Consider the following 13,711-nt stretch of genomic DNA (forward strand, 5'->3'; position numbering starts at 1 on the left):
TGGCCGGCTAGCCGGGCTCGCTCTGCTCAGTTGGCCCCGAGGAGCTCTGCGGAAGGTCAGAGGAAGGAGCTGTGGGAAGAGCTCAGCAGGTATCGCAGCCGAAGCCAGTGGGTTCGGGGGCCCGGGGCTCCCCATCGGACTGCGGAGGGAGCCAGACTCTGCTGAGAATGGAGTGGGCAGGGAGGCACCAGGACCTTCAGGTAAGGGCAGCCCCGACTCAGAGTGGCCAGTCTCGGGCTGTTTTCCTGGGAGGCAGGCCAGTGAGTGTCTGCCCGGCGCCCAGGGTTTGGGGCTCTGCAATGATGTCATGCTCGACAGTTGGAGTCTATTAGCTGACGGAGGGAAACGGCCAGTTTCCTTGACTTTGCAGATCCAGCTGATCTCCCTCTGGCTGGGTCTGAGGTGTTTTTGTCTTCACCATGGAAAGCATGCTCTTGCTTTTATTCAGTGTTGTCCCAGCCTTTGCTACAGAGAAAATGCGTTCTCTTCCCTTCAGCATCGTGTTTGTGGTTCTTGAAACTTCCTTGTCTTTTGAGTGATTCGGTTTGACCTCCAGAACAGTGTCTGTTTTGTCTCCTGGTGCTGCTATGTCTGACCTGTAGTGAAGAGAAACACACACACACACACACACACACACACACTTATTAAGCTCATTGAGGCGCCTACTGCCAGTTCAGGTCCCTTTGGAGTGTCACTAGGATGGGGAGAATATTGCAGGAATATCTGTGCTGGGGTGTATCCCGAGCTTGGTAAGGGGCCGAGGCTGTTCCTTCGTGAATAAGGTTGATCACAGAGTTTCCTGAGAGATAAATGGCTTGGGGAAGGAGGCGGCTTGGGCTGGGGGACCTGCAAAGAGCTGCTTCTCCAGATGTTTGCCTGAGCGCTCTCTGACAGCTGCTAAGAGCTACGGAGCCCCAGGAGCTAGGGACTAGTGTAGCTGAGCTGGTGAATCCCTTCCATGACTATTGCAACCAAATCTCAGGGCCCATAAGCAGGCTCATGTGTGCTCCGTCTGCTCTGCTGGTGCTTTGCTTTGGGAAGAAAACTTGTGCCGATCTAAGAGGAGAGGTGGGCAGAGATGTGCACTGTCGGGGGGACAGGGTCCAGTGGTGGGGGTGTGCGCAGCTCAGTGTGTGCCTGGGAGACAGGCACTTGGCAGGAATGCTGGCTTGGCAGCGGTGTGATTAGGGTGAATCAGAGCACACCTCCCACCCCGGTGGCTCATGCGGCAATGTACTTCTGCTTCGGCCATGCTACGTCTTAAGCGTGCCCGGCCCTCAGCGGACTCTACGACCCTCAGCGGACTCTACGACCCTCAGCGGACTCTACGGATGCCTTCGATTTCTCTGTGGGCTGAGGGAACAGCTGCGATCCTGGCTCGTTGGCTTTTCTTCTTGAACTTTCTGAACAGAATGCCTTCTGTATTTTGGCAAACAATGGGGAGGGGTTGGGTGGGGGGCTTAATCACTCCAGGTCAGCTTGCCAATACCAGCATTGGCCATGCCCCCAGGGCTGGCGCCCTGGATCTGTACATGTTGATGCCCGTGTTGTGGCCTATAAGGGTGAGCTCAGTGACTCCGGGGTCTCAGATGGACCCCTTCGAAAGAGATGTTCCCTTCCACTGTATTCCAGGGATCCTCTGCTGGATGGAAGTCTCGGCACTTGAGGGGAGAGGTGACGGAGCGCTGTGGGTCAGGACCAGATGTGGGGGGATTGCGAGGAGGGAGGAGGAGCCGGTGAACTCCTCTGTGGGCGATGCAAATCTGGGTTCGCGTCTTCTCTGCTCTGGTGTGCACGTGGCTGGGGCTGTGGTGGTGGAGTGGGTTGTGTGGGGGGCTGCTAGCTGCAAGGTCAGCAGTGCAGAAAGCCCTCCAGCTCTTGCGCTGTGGGAGAAGGATGAAGCTCTCTGTTCCCATAACGATTTTCAGCGGGACCTTCTATATGGTTGCTTTGAGTCGGAATTTACTCTGTGGAAGTGGGTTTTGGACACATTGGGAGAGGGCTGAACAGAAAGCCAGTCCCAAGAGTCAGGCAGAAAGAGCAGTGGATTGTTAATGGGGGTAGAGACTTAAGCGCCGTGGGCAGGCCTTGCCCTGTGTCTTCTGGGGTGGCCGTGAACATGTCTCGTAACCTACACGCTCTTCAGATATCTTAGCTGGGAGACGAAGATGATGGTAGGAACTGCTTCACAGGACCGTGGGGAGGAGGCAGCGCCATCATGTCCTTTGAAGTCGTTCTAAACAAGCCAAGCCCTCTGTGCTATGAGCCAAATTAATGCTCAAGGGAAGATGCGAGTCAGTTTTTCCTTCTCTTCTGGCGTCCCTATTTATAAAGTGCCCTCTTCTGCATTTATAAATAAAGATGAGAAAACCCTAAAGGACGTCTTCTTCAAGATGTTACGGAAACACACAGTGCTTTCTTTGCGCTTGAAAGTAGACCACAGAGCACGAGATGCTCAGTGTTCTTTCACAGAGGTGTTCCCTAAGTTACCTGGCGGGTGCATGTGCCTTAGGGGCCGTGCGGTACAGAGGGTCGGGACTCCAGGCCTCTCTGCTTCTCCTGAGCCCCACAGCTGCCCGGTCATGGTGTGCCCTACATGGTACTAGCTCTGGGTTCTGGGGCGGGTTCTCAGCCTGCTGGATTCTGCTGCATGGCAGAGGGGTCTTTTCTTCCATTCTGGGTTCTAAGCGATAGGGAGAATTACACACCTTGTACTAACAGGCCCCCCGGGGAAAGTACACGCGGATTCAGCATGCAGTTCATCCCCGCTGACCGCAGACTAGGGATGTGAGCAGCCGTGCTGTCTTGCCGAGTGCGTACATTGGACAATGGATGGTGGTGGATGCACGGGGTTAAGATCTCCCTTTGGGCCCGTTTTAAAGTTGTTCTAGTTTTTAATGTTTTCTGCTTTCTTTTCTATTAAGGGTTTTCTCTGTTTCATGTTGCTGCTGCTGCTGTTAGCTTGCTTGTTTGCTTGTTGCATGGGTTTCAGTGGAAGAGCTCCAGGATGGGTGGATCCTTAGTGATAAAGACGAGATTAATGGTTTCTTGGTAAGGCAGGGTGACAGTGACGGTGGTGGTGGAGGGGGAGCTGAAAACGGGGAACACAAGGAAGGAGAACCTGTTCTAAAATCGATTGTGGTGGTGATTGTACAACTCTTCGTGATCATGTTGAACCATGAATTGTACGAGATGCAGGTTATATCCCAATCAGACGGTTAAAAAAAAAGGCTCCTTGGGGGCTGGGCAGCTCTTAGGAACCTGCATCGCTGGCGCTGGGAGCAAAAAGGAAAGAGAGAAGGAGGAGGTGGGAACCCCAAGGGCAGAGACACTTGATAGGGTGCCATGGGTCTGTGCCAAGGAGCAGAAGGAAGGGGAGGGAGACTGTAGACAAGGGCGTCCTGGCAGTGCCCTCACGGAATCCTAGGACTGGGGCGCCCCACCCACAGGCTCGGCCTTTGTTGTGCAACCGGGAAAAACCTGTTAGCCATGCCCTGCAGTGGTGTCTGGGAAGAAACCCCTGAGCGGCCCAGAGTGGCAGATTTTCTTCTTTGTTACCACAGGGCCCTCCTTCCAGGTGAGTCATGTCACAGCAGCCTGTAAGGCCCAAAGAGGGATTTGTCCATAACTCAGATCGGAGCTGCAGCTGTTCCCCACTCCGGGCAGCCAGTTCCGCTTCCCAGAGCTGACTCACAAATTGGATCCTTCTATGCTCCTTAAGGACTCAACAGCGAAGCAACATGCCTTTTCCTACTCCCTCTCTTCTCTCCTTCCGGCACACTCTTTCCCGGGGGGGGGGGCGCCCCTTCTCTAAAATTAGAGTCATCGGAAACGCCAAAGGAAGTTAGAACTCTGAAATACTTTAAAAGACCAGTTCAGCGCCCCGCCGCCATGGCATTTAAGGACACCGGAAAGACACCTGTGGAACCAGAGGTGGCCATTCACCGAATTAGAATGACTCTGGCCAGCCACAACGTGACGTCCTTGGAGAAAGTGTGTGCTGACTTGATCAGAGGGGCTAAGGAGAAGACCCTGAACGTGAAGGGACCAGCTAGGATGCCTACCAAGACTCTGAGATTTAGGACCAGGAAAGCTCCCTGTGGGGAAGGTTCTAAGACCTGGGATCAATTCCAGATGAAGATCCACAAGCGTCTCATTGACTTGCACAGTCCATCTGAGATCGTGAAGCAGATCGCTTCCATCAGTACTGAGCCTGGAGTAGAGGTTGAAGTCACCATTGCAGATGCTTAAATCAACTGTTTTAATAAGTTGATTTATCTGTTGGTTTAAAAAAAAAAAAAAAGACCAGTTCAGCACATCCTTTGCCGCTGGCCGGCCCCCATCCCTAGCATGAGGGTTGGCTTGTAGGTATGGGCAATTTGGCGAGCGGATGGGGAGGGGCACCCACTCCAAATGTTACGGCCAAACTGCTGATCTGGGATGGAGAAAGGCTGTGGCCCACCCCCCACCCCTGGAGAACTTGCCTGACTCTTAAGAGAGCTAAGTGGGGGAGGCCCACCTGACACCTGCAGGAAGGTCAGGTCTGAGTTCCAGGCCTCCCGTTTTCCAGCTGCTTCTCTTTGCCGTTAGCCGCGAAGCCTTCTGGCTCCACTGCGGGGTCTGGGAGCGTGTGTGTGCTTGGAGGCAGCCAAGCCCAAAGAGCGCAGACTGCACTTGGAGCAGGACAAGCAGCAGCCTGTGGGCCCTGGTGTGGGCTTTCCTTCAGTGCCCTTCTGCAGCTGCAGGGGTGGGGACATTTAGAGCAGGCTGGGGGGAGGGAAGGGGGCAATCTGCAGGCAGATAATTGAATTCTTTGAGTTGGAGGGGCTCTAGAAAGTGAAGGGGCCGAGAGGGGCTGAAGGAGGGGAAATGACCATCTGGCCTGGTCTGCGGAGATTTCTCTTCAAAGCCTGTGGGAAAATGTTCATGAGGGTGGGTCTTCTTTCTGGCTGGGAGGGGAGACTGTGTGTGCATCTGTCTCAGTGGGGGGTGGGGGGGTAGATGCTGGGTACATCTGTCTTAGCCGAACACTGTTTTGTTGATTGGAAAACATGGAGTCTCCAGATCTAGTTGCAGATTCTAGAAACCTCTCTCTCTCTCTCTCTCTCTCTCTCTCTCTCTCTCTCTCTCTCTCTCTCTCTCTCTCTCTCTCTCTCTGTGTGTGTGTGTGTGTGTGTGTGTGTGTGTGGTGAGGGCAGAGGAGGGTGGTAAGTGAGTCTAGACTACCTTACTGAAGACTTTCTCCCAAGATTTCATCTTTTATTTTCTTTGGCTCTAATAAACAATATACTATAGCTTAGGGCGGTTGAAATTATCACAAGACACTTCTGAAAACAGCTGCTGGGGTGTTAGGTTGCACCGCCCAGTAAAGGATGAATCAAATACACCTTTTCTACAATCAAGTCTTCTGACCCAACGCCGACTTGTGTCTAAGGGTCATGGTTTGTTTGTTTGTTTGCTTCCCCATGAAACCACTCCAGTTGTTCAACGATCTAGACTCCTGTTACGTGGTCTTGTCATGGAACTGGGTTTGCAGGTGAGCTCGAGGTGGACCAGCCAGCAGGGAAGCAGCAGGATCGATGGTTGAGGGACTGGATGCACCTGGGGAAACAAGGCGAACAGGATGGCGGGAGCCGAAGCCTGGAGCAGGAGGCAACCGGTTGGAAGGAGATGGGAGAGCAGCTTGGCAAGAGGACTTGGGAGAAGAGCTTTCTTAGGGGCAGCAGGAGTTGATCGATGTAGGGAATACCCAGGCTGACCATGGGGGCCTGGAGTGGGGGCCAGGAGTGGGGGCCTGGAGTGGGGGCCTGGATCATGTAGCAGAAAGCTGGCTGGCCTGGCCTGCCCCTAGAAGACTCGGGGAGACGGCATGGGCGGGTCTCACCATGCACTTGGAGGGCTGACCTTCGGGGTGGACACCTGTTCACTTGCTCCGAGGCTGAGGCATTTCTGCTGTGCATGCGTGTTCTCGGTGTGTTCACCCCTGGGTCAGTGAAAACAGAGTGTCTGGGCCAACAGCTGGGGAGGATCCAAAATGGTATCAGACACGGGGCTTCCCCCGTCTGTTCTGTACTTAGTCTAGGTCCTGTTGAGCCTCCTCTCCCCTCTGCCGAGCCTCTTTCTGTGGTTAAGGGAAAAGGAACAGATGGTCTGGAGTTCAGGTTTTGCTGGTGACGTTAATGACCATCTGGTTCGCTGAGGCTGGAGAAGAGGAGGGGGGTCCAACTCGGCCTGATTGAAGGGCCTGCGTGGATGATGGGAGAGAGACGACCAAAGCACGGAACTAGGACAGTGTAGAAGCTTCTCTGAGAGTGTCAAGGATGGTGTGTGAGTGTGTGTGTGTGTGTGTGTGCGTGTGTGTGTAAAGGGGAAGACCATTCTAAAGCCGGCTTTGTTTGAGGAACTGATTTGTGGGTGCTTACTTAGGTCTTAAAACCTCTCATAGTGTCCCGACAGCTTGAGTTTTATAGATCAGCGGTAAATGAATTCACCTGTGTGTTTGTTCAGCGCTTGTTGGACATGCAGAGAGTGCATGGGCTGGCTACGTTAGAGCACCTCTGATACGACCGTTGCACTTGACACGAGGATTTTCTGTGCCTGCTTGAGAGCTGAAACTTGGGGTCTTACAGGCCTCGTTTGGAACTCAATGTTACTCCTACATATTAATTAGCACTGTGACCTTGGCCAAGTCATCCCAGCTCTGTCTTTCAGTTTTCTCAGGTGGGGATGATAACTACTAATTTGTAAGAGTTGCAGTGAGAATTAAATGAATGGACACATGTAAAGCTCAGTGTCTGACACATGGTAAATGCTAAATGTATAATGCTCCGTTTAAAGCAAGCAGCGCTTTGAAGAGAGCCGGATTGCAAAGCCAAGCGGATCTGTCTTTTAGAAGTAGTTGGTACTTTCCATTCTGCCAGCTATTTGTTCCTCTGAGTTGGAGCCAATGTCACTTTACACACAGCCATTTCCAGTGGATGCCGAGAACCTGCCACAGGCAGGGGACCCTCTTTCCGAGCTGCAGCATCCCTGTGCGTCCCCTGGAGTCCTGCCTGGCCTGGAGGTCCTTCACAAGGTGCCTCGCCACTCTGGACACTGGCATCTGCCCCAGACAGTCCCTCTGACCTCCACTTCCAAGAGTCCCTGTCGTTTTTCCTTCAAGACCCACCTCAGAGAGCCGCCAGCCTGAGGGAGCCCTGGTCTGACTGCCTCTGACTGGTTGTGGGCCTCTGTCTAAATCGTGTGCTCATCTGTGAACGGGGTAACAATATTGCTCATTTCAAAGAGTTATTGTCAGGATTAGGTGAGTTAATTGCTATAAAGCTCTCAGGTTTAGTTCTTGGCACAAATATGCCCCCAATACATGCTAGCTACTGCTCTTAGGGATCCCTCCCGCCTGTGAACGCTGCGGTCTAGACGGCAGTGGACGGGGCCCTGGCTGGTTGTTGGCAGGTTTGAATCCTAGTCCCGGCTCTACCTCTGACTTGCTGGTGCTGTGTAAATTGACAAAAAACCTTACCTTAGCACCCTGGGTGACCTGAGGGTGAGTAAATTAGCTTCTCCGGGCTTTAATTTCTTCTTCTAAACCAGTGGTTCTCAACCTTCCTCATGCTGCAACCCTTTCATACGGTTCCTCATGTTGTGGTGACCTCCCCCCACCCCCCAGCCATAAAATTATTTTTGATTCATCACTGTTATTTTGCTACTGTGATGGATCAGGCGACCCCTGTGAAAGGGTTGTTTGACCCCCAAAGAGGTCTCGACCCACAGGTTGAGAACAGCTGTTCTAAACAATTGGCAAAAAGTGTGTGTTCTCATTGAGGTTCTGGCCTGACTTTCTAAATGCATACGATTTATCTTTCCAAATAGGTCCCCTGAAGTTCTGTGACGTTGAGGATACTTTTTGGGGTCCCAAATAGCACAGTGCCATGTTCTCTAATTCGACCACAGGGACCCTATGAACAGGTCTGCTCTGTACCCTGTAGAACTTGCACGGCTGTGGGGGTGGGGCTGCTTGTTGGGAGAAGGATGTGGGGAAATCTGGTCAGTCTTTATGGAAGAAGACTGCCACACGGTTCTTCAGGGGCACAGCTGAGCGCTTCGTCACTGCGCTACTAGTGCACTTAACATAGACCATGTGCGCATAAAAATATTTGGGTGACTTTTAAAAGTTTCCTTGTAAACGCACAGTGAATAATTGGCCAGTTTAACAGTGTTGACCCGAATAATTCAGGGACATTGACGTGTTGATCCTGGTGTAGCCCTGTTGCCCCTGTTAATCTACTAACAAGTTAGTCTACTACCATCCCCCAAATCCGGGGCCCCTACGCTAAGTCTTCCCCCGCCACCCCTTCGCCTGCCCGTGATCACCAAATACCAGGGCTCTGGTCTCTCTCCATTTGCCTCCCTCCTATCATGGGGTTATACACGACTTGTCATTTTGTGGTTGACGGCTTGCTTCAGGCTCCGTCCATGTGTGAGCATGCAGCGGGCTGCGCTTCTCTCTGTAGCTGAATAGCAACACTGCATCGTGGCCACGCGTCCAGCACACTTTGCTGTAGCCATTTACCTGCGGACGGACACTTGGGTTTGTTCCCACCGCTGGGCTCTTATGAATAGTGCTGCAATGAGCATCGGCTTGGAAGCTTCTTTGCATTCCTGCTTTGACTTTTTTTAAACCCCATCCGCATTAAAAGTTGTTCTCATAACAGAAGAGAGTGGAAACTTATTCTCGGAAGCAGTAGGCTGTGTCACAAGGACGCCGGGGCCCGTAGTTAGCAAGAAAAGGCAACTAGGTCAGTCAGAAGGCAAGTGGCTTTTTCCTAGTACCCCTGGGAAGATTTGGGTTGACAGGTCTTCTCCTCCAAAGGCTTAGCCCAGCCCTGGGAAGGAATACTACCATCGCTGTTACCTTCTCTGAGTGGGGAAAATGGCAGTGCCTTCGACTGACCCCTTTTTGCTTAAAGTGGAGAGGGGACACCTTGATGCCCAAAGGCAATCTCTGTATTAGTGCAAGAGCCACTCAGCAAAAGGGCCATGTTTAGAGCCTCGGCTCGGGGTCAGGCTGGGCTCAGGTTCTGCCCCGCCCCCTTACTCGCTCTGTAGCCACTTCGTGCCCCGGGTCTGGTCTGTAGAACGGGGCTTGCTGGAGGACTGCCTCAGAGATGCGGCCGTGGAGTGAAACATGTAGGACGGCCTGTTCACATCTAGGCCGCGTGGAATACAATGTTAACGACTGTTGCTGTAATTATCATTCCCCTCTCAACTCCGGGGTGTTGGCTTCTGACTCCATTGGGTCTCTCCTGCTGCGAAGTATATCTTGGGTGGATACCAAGGGTGAGCAGAGCAGTCGTGAGTCCCCCAGTCGGTGAGTAGATGATGGGTAGACCATGGGCCTTGCTTTGGCAAAGACTGTCCATACTGAGGGAAACCAGGAGTGAGCACTGAGTGCGTTTAAGCTGCGAGGCCCCTGTGATGAACAGTGTCGGGGTCAAGGCGCTGGGGGAGGGACATGGCGGAGCCTTGTGTGTCCGAGCAGAATGGTTACGCTGGAAGGATGGAGGGGAGGGGGAAGGAGAGTCACAAGAAAGGCAGAGGCATAGAAGTAAAAGTGATGGCAGAGGAGGGGGTGGGGACTCCTGGGCAGGTGATCTGACCACAACAGGAACTTAGTCCTGGCACTTTGTCCTTCCAAGAGTCCCCCCTGGCCCTCTGGGGGGCTTACCACCACAGTACTGACGCAGACTACTCCCAGAGGAGTGGGTGGATGAGGACGAGGAGGGTCTAGTCTATTCTAAAGAGAAATGAGCAGGTTGGTGCATTTATCTCCCAGTGTAATTGTAAAGCGCTTTCCTTTTCCAACTGTGAGAAACGGGAACATTTGCTGCCAATTTTAGCAGCATGTCTTAAGTCCTTCAAATCTCCTCTGAGTGCTACCAAAGCTCTCAGCTTTGCTGTTATCTCTTGTTGAAATAGCGCCTGGAAAGGTCACAACAACCGTGCCAATTTATGGGCCTGCTGAACCCCAGCGGACCTCGGGTGCTCCTGGGAGTGGAGGGGCGGAGGCTGTTTGCAAGTTCGGGTTCCTCTCCGTGAGCGGACTGTCCTGTGCAGCTTGGGCCCCCCACTGCAGTCCTTCTGAAGGCTCTCCAGGCATTGCTTTCCAGGCTGGAGAAACGTGGCCTTGGCTGTGCTCACAGCGACCATGCCGGGCCTGATTCTCCTTAGGGGACTACGTTTTCCTGGCGACTCCTTTTCCACATTTAGTGATCAGCCACGTCGTTCTGATGGAGGGTGAAGACTACGGGATCTAAAAACCACCAAAGGCGCTGCTGTCATGTTGATTCCTCCTCACAGCCACCCTGTGGGACAGAGAAGGTCACCACCCCCCCCACCCCCCCCACCCCCGTTCCCAAGGTCGCACTCTTTACAGAGCAGGCTGCCACGCCTTTCTCTCCAGAAGTGACTGGTAGGTAGGTTCGAACTACTGTCCTTTTGGTTAGCAGCTGAATACAGGACCGCTGCATCTAGAAGCCACCCTGGGGGTCTTTGCTGATTTTCAGAGATCTAAGGACAAGGAGGAAGCCCTGGTGGAGAGGTGGTTACCTCTTGGGCTGCGATCCGCAAGGCTGGCAATTCGAAACCACCACTGCTCCATGGGAGAAAGACTGGGCTTTCTACTCCCCTAAATAGTTACAGTCTTGGAAGCTCACGGGGGCAGTTCCCCTCTGTCCTGTCAGGCTAATATGAGTCAGCATTGACCCCAAGGCAGTGAGTGTGGCTTAGGGCTGAAGAACCGGACTCACATGTGTTGGCAACATGGACTGCCATCGCGAACCTGGTGGGACTCTGGGAGGTATGAAGAAGTGCTTATAAGTCTGACAGGGAAATACCTGGGGGCAGTTGACCTGCGCATTGGCCTGCTGTGCTCAGGGGATTGTGACTTTGGATTCTGGAAAGAGCGCTGCGGGTCCTTGTTTTCTTCGTCTTCCTCGAGTCCCCTGCCTCAACCACCCCGGGGTCACACAGACCCAGAATGACTGCGTAGGGAAGTGGCTGTTTTAGTGGGGTGGGCCGCAGTGTCCTCACGGGCGCCCAGCCTGCACCCCGCCCTTGGCCACCCCGGGTTTGAGCCAGGGCTGTGGTGCAGGGTTGAGTGGTGGTGGGGGGTGTCGGGGAGTTGGTGGGGAGCACTCAAAGGGAAGCAGCAGGGTCAAATGAAAAACAACCAACAACCAACCAGAGCAACCAGAGTCTTTGTTCCATTTAAATCTCGTTAAATAGAACATTTTCCAAAGGCCCCCAAATTCTTTTTAAAGTACCATTTGTACAGCTGTTTGGTTACTTCGGGTAGATTAAAAAATTCTCTTAGATTTAGAAAGCAGTGCTGTGAGGCCTTTCCCCTGGACGAACACCCAAGGTCATTGTGACTGCTGGCAAAGCCCAGCCCTGAAATGCAGTAGAAACCGAAGCAGAAAGCCATGGAGACGACAGCACCTGTGACTTGCCCCCGGCCCCTGATGGCAGCGGGCGCTTTATCCCTGGGGACGCTGGGGTGACTATTTGCAGACGTTCCCCAGGGGTTGATCCTTAATGCCTTCTTTCCCCAGGGATCCCATTTTCCTGCTGGAGAAAGAAGAGGTGGGGTGGGGAGAAGAGCTAACTCTGCCTCTGACTCTCTTGCTTTGGAAAATATTTGAAGAAATTTATTCATTCAGTAGATTCTTAAAAAAAAATAATTTATTGGGGGCTTGTACAACTCATCACAATCCATACGTCCATTGTATCAAGCACATTTGATGCATACGTTGCCGTCGTCCTTTAGAAAACATTCTCTTTCTACTTGAACCTTTGGTATCAGGTTCCCTCCCCGCCCTTTCCCTCCCCCCTCCCACCCTCATGAAATCTTGATAAATTATACATTATTATTTTCATATCTGAAACCACCTGCTGCCTTCATCCTTTCATTTATTTAAGCTTCCTTTTTAAAAAAATAAAGTTTTATTGGCACGTAATGCATGTAACCTACAATTCAATAGTTCAAACATATGAAGAATAATTATACAACCATTACCCCAAACAATTTTTAAAACATTTTCTTGACTTTTTTTTCATGGTTAAATCACTTTTAAAATGACTTGTGTAATCACAATCTGTTCTGGTGTTCCCTGCCCCCTCCCGCATTCATTCAGTAGCTGCTTATGAAAGGGCCACATGCTGGGGATTTGCAGTCCCTGGCCTGGGCCTTACAAGAAGAGTGGCAGGGAGCAGTCCGTAATCAGGTCCGTCCGTCGGGAAGATCAGTAAGAGGGCCAGATGGCCATGTGCTACGTGAAGGAACTCTATGGTGATGTGCAAGAGAGGCGTTAACTGGGACCTGAAAGCCATTGTCCAGAGAGGCTAGGGAAAGCCTCCCTGATCTAGTTGAACCTTCGAAGGACAAGACAAAGCCATGCAGGTGCAGATTTAGGGGAGCGCATAGGCTGCCGAGCGGGCAGGAAATCGAGGACCCTGAAGGAGAGAGCTCGGTGTGCCGAAAGGAAGGCAGTGTCGGTGTTAGAGGTTAGTGTTAGACTTGAGAAGCAAGGAAGTGGAGGCGTGTGGGAGGTGGATGGAGCCGTTTGGGGCGCTGTGAGGAGTTTGGAGAACCATCGTACGGGAGATGTGTCCTACATTTGTGGCATGACTTAGGGAAAATGGGGAGACTTTAACTGGGTGGTTGGCTAAGCGGAACAGTGAACTTTTTTCTGTGATGAATCAAAAAAATGTGGGGAACTTTCATCCCATAGTTACTTTTCCAAACGCAATTATGAGAATAGATCGCAATACGGGTTTATTACAAGTTTGTACAGACTTTAGGTTGATGGTGGATCAGTAGTAGAATGCTTACTCTATTCTAGGCCGTGTGTTTTCCAGGTATTTTCATTCATTGCATTTTTACAATTGGTGGTGGGCTCTGTTGATGTTCTCTGAACTACAGATGGTGAACCGAGGCTCAACACAGCTAACTTGCTGAAAGTCCAAATCCAGATCTGTTCACTCCCAAGGCATGTGTTCTCTCTCTACTCTTATTGACATGGCAAATGCTTTCCGTAGTTACCTAAAATATTGACGAAACATACCCTCCCTCTGAATTCGTGCGCTATTGATTGCCCTTTCCCCTGTGCATTGGGAGCTGGTACACACTTTGGATGTTGGTGGCGTTGAATGAGTTTTTTCAGCGTTTTCTGAAAGGAGTCCCTAATTAAATCCCGAGAAGGTAATTTAATATAAAATTGGGTGTGGCAGTGATGGGACTTGAGACATGGAAGCAGATCAACAAAATCACCCCTCTTGATTTGGACGACGGTCTTTCTCACCTGTACTGCTGACCTTGCAGTTACAGCTCTCTGTGTAGTACCCCGCCCACCCAGGCACCTTTGTCAGCAAACTGGTGTTTGTAAACTAACTCTGGCTTCTTAGTGTACAGGTCTCTCCTGGAGTGTCCAACTTGGCTGGAAACACTGGGGACAAAATTTATCTGGTCACAACTTTTCAAGGTTTCCCAGTAACATGGACTAGTTTCTACTGACAGTTCTTTTTCTTTCTTTCTTTAAAAAAAAAATTTAATCGTTTTATTAGGGGCTCATACAACTCTTATCACAATCCATACATACATCAATTGTGTAAAGCACATTTGTACATTCATTGCCCTCTTCATTCTCAAAACATT

General features: G+C 51.6%; 1 protein-coding gene across 10 annotated transcripts in view; it reads left to right on the forward strand.

The window, feature by feature from the left end:
* DENND2B (DENN domain containing 2B) overlaps positions 1-13,711 on the forward strand; it is a 169,480-nt gene that overhangs the window by 53,142 nt on the left and 102,627 nt on the right. For 2 of the 10 annotated variants that reach the window (XM_075546109.1, XM_075546118.1), the window contains exon 1: positions 63-200. The exons of the other annotated variants lie outside the window; for them this stretch is intronic. The gene's annotated coding sequence lies outside the window, so the exon portion shown is untranslated. Of the gene's footprint in view, positions 1-62; positions 201-13,711 lie in introns of those variants that run through there. 10 annotated transcript variants of the gene reach the window in all.

The sequence above is a fragment of the Tenrec ecaudatus genome, chromosome 4 (assembly GCF_050624435.1).
Source record: "Tenrec ecaudatus isolate mTenEca1 chromosome 4, mTenEca1.hap1, whole genome shotgun sequence".
NCBI classification, from domain to species: Eukaryota; Metazoa; Chordata; class Mammalia; order Afrosoricida; family Tenrecidae; genus Tenrec; species Tenrec ecaudatus.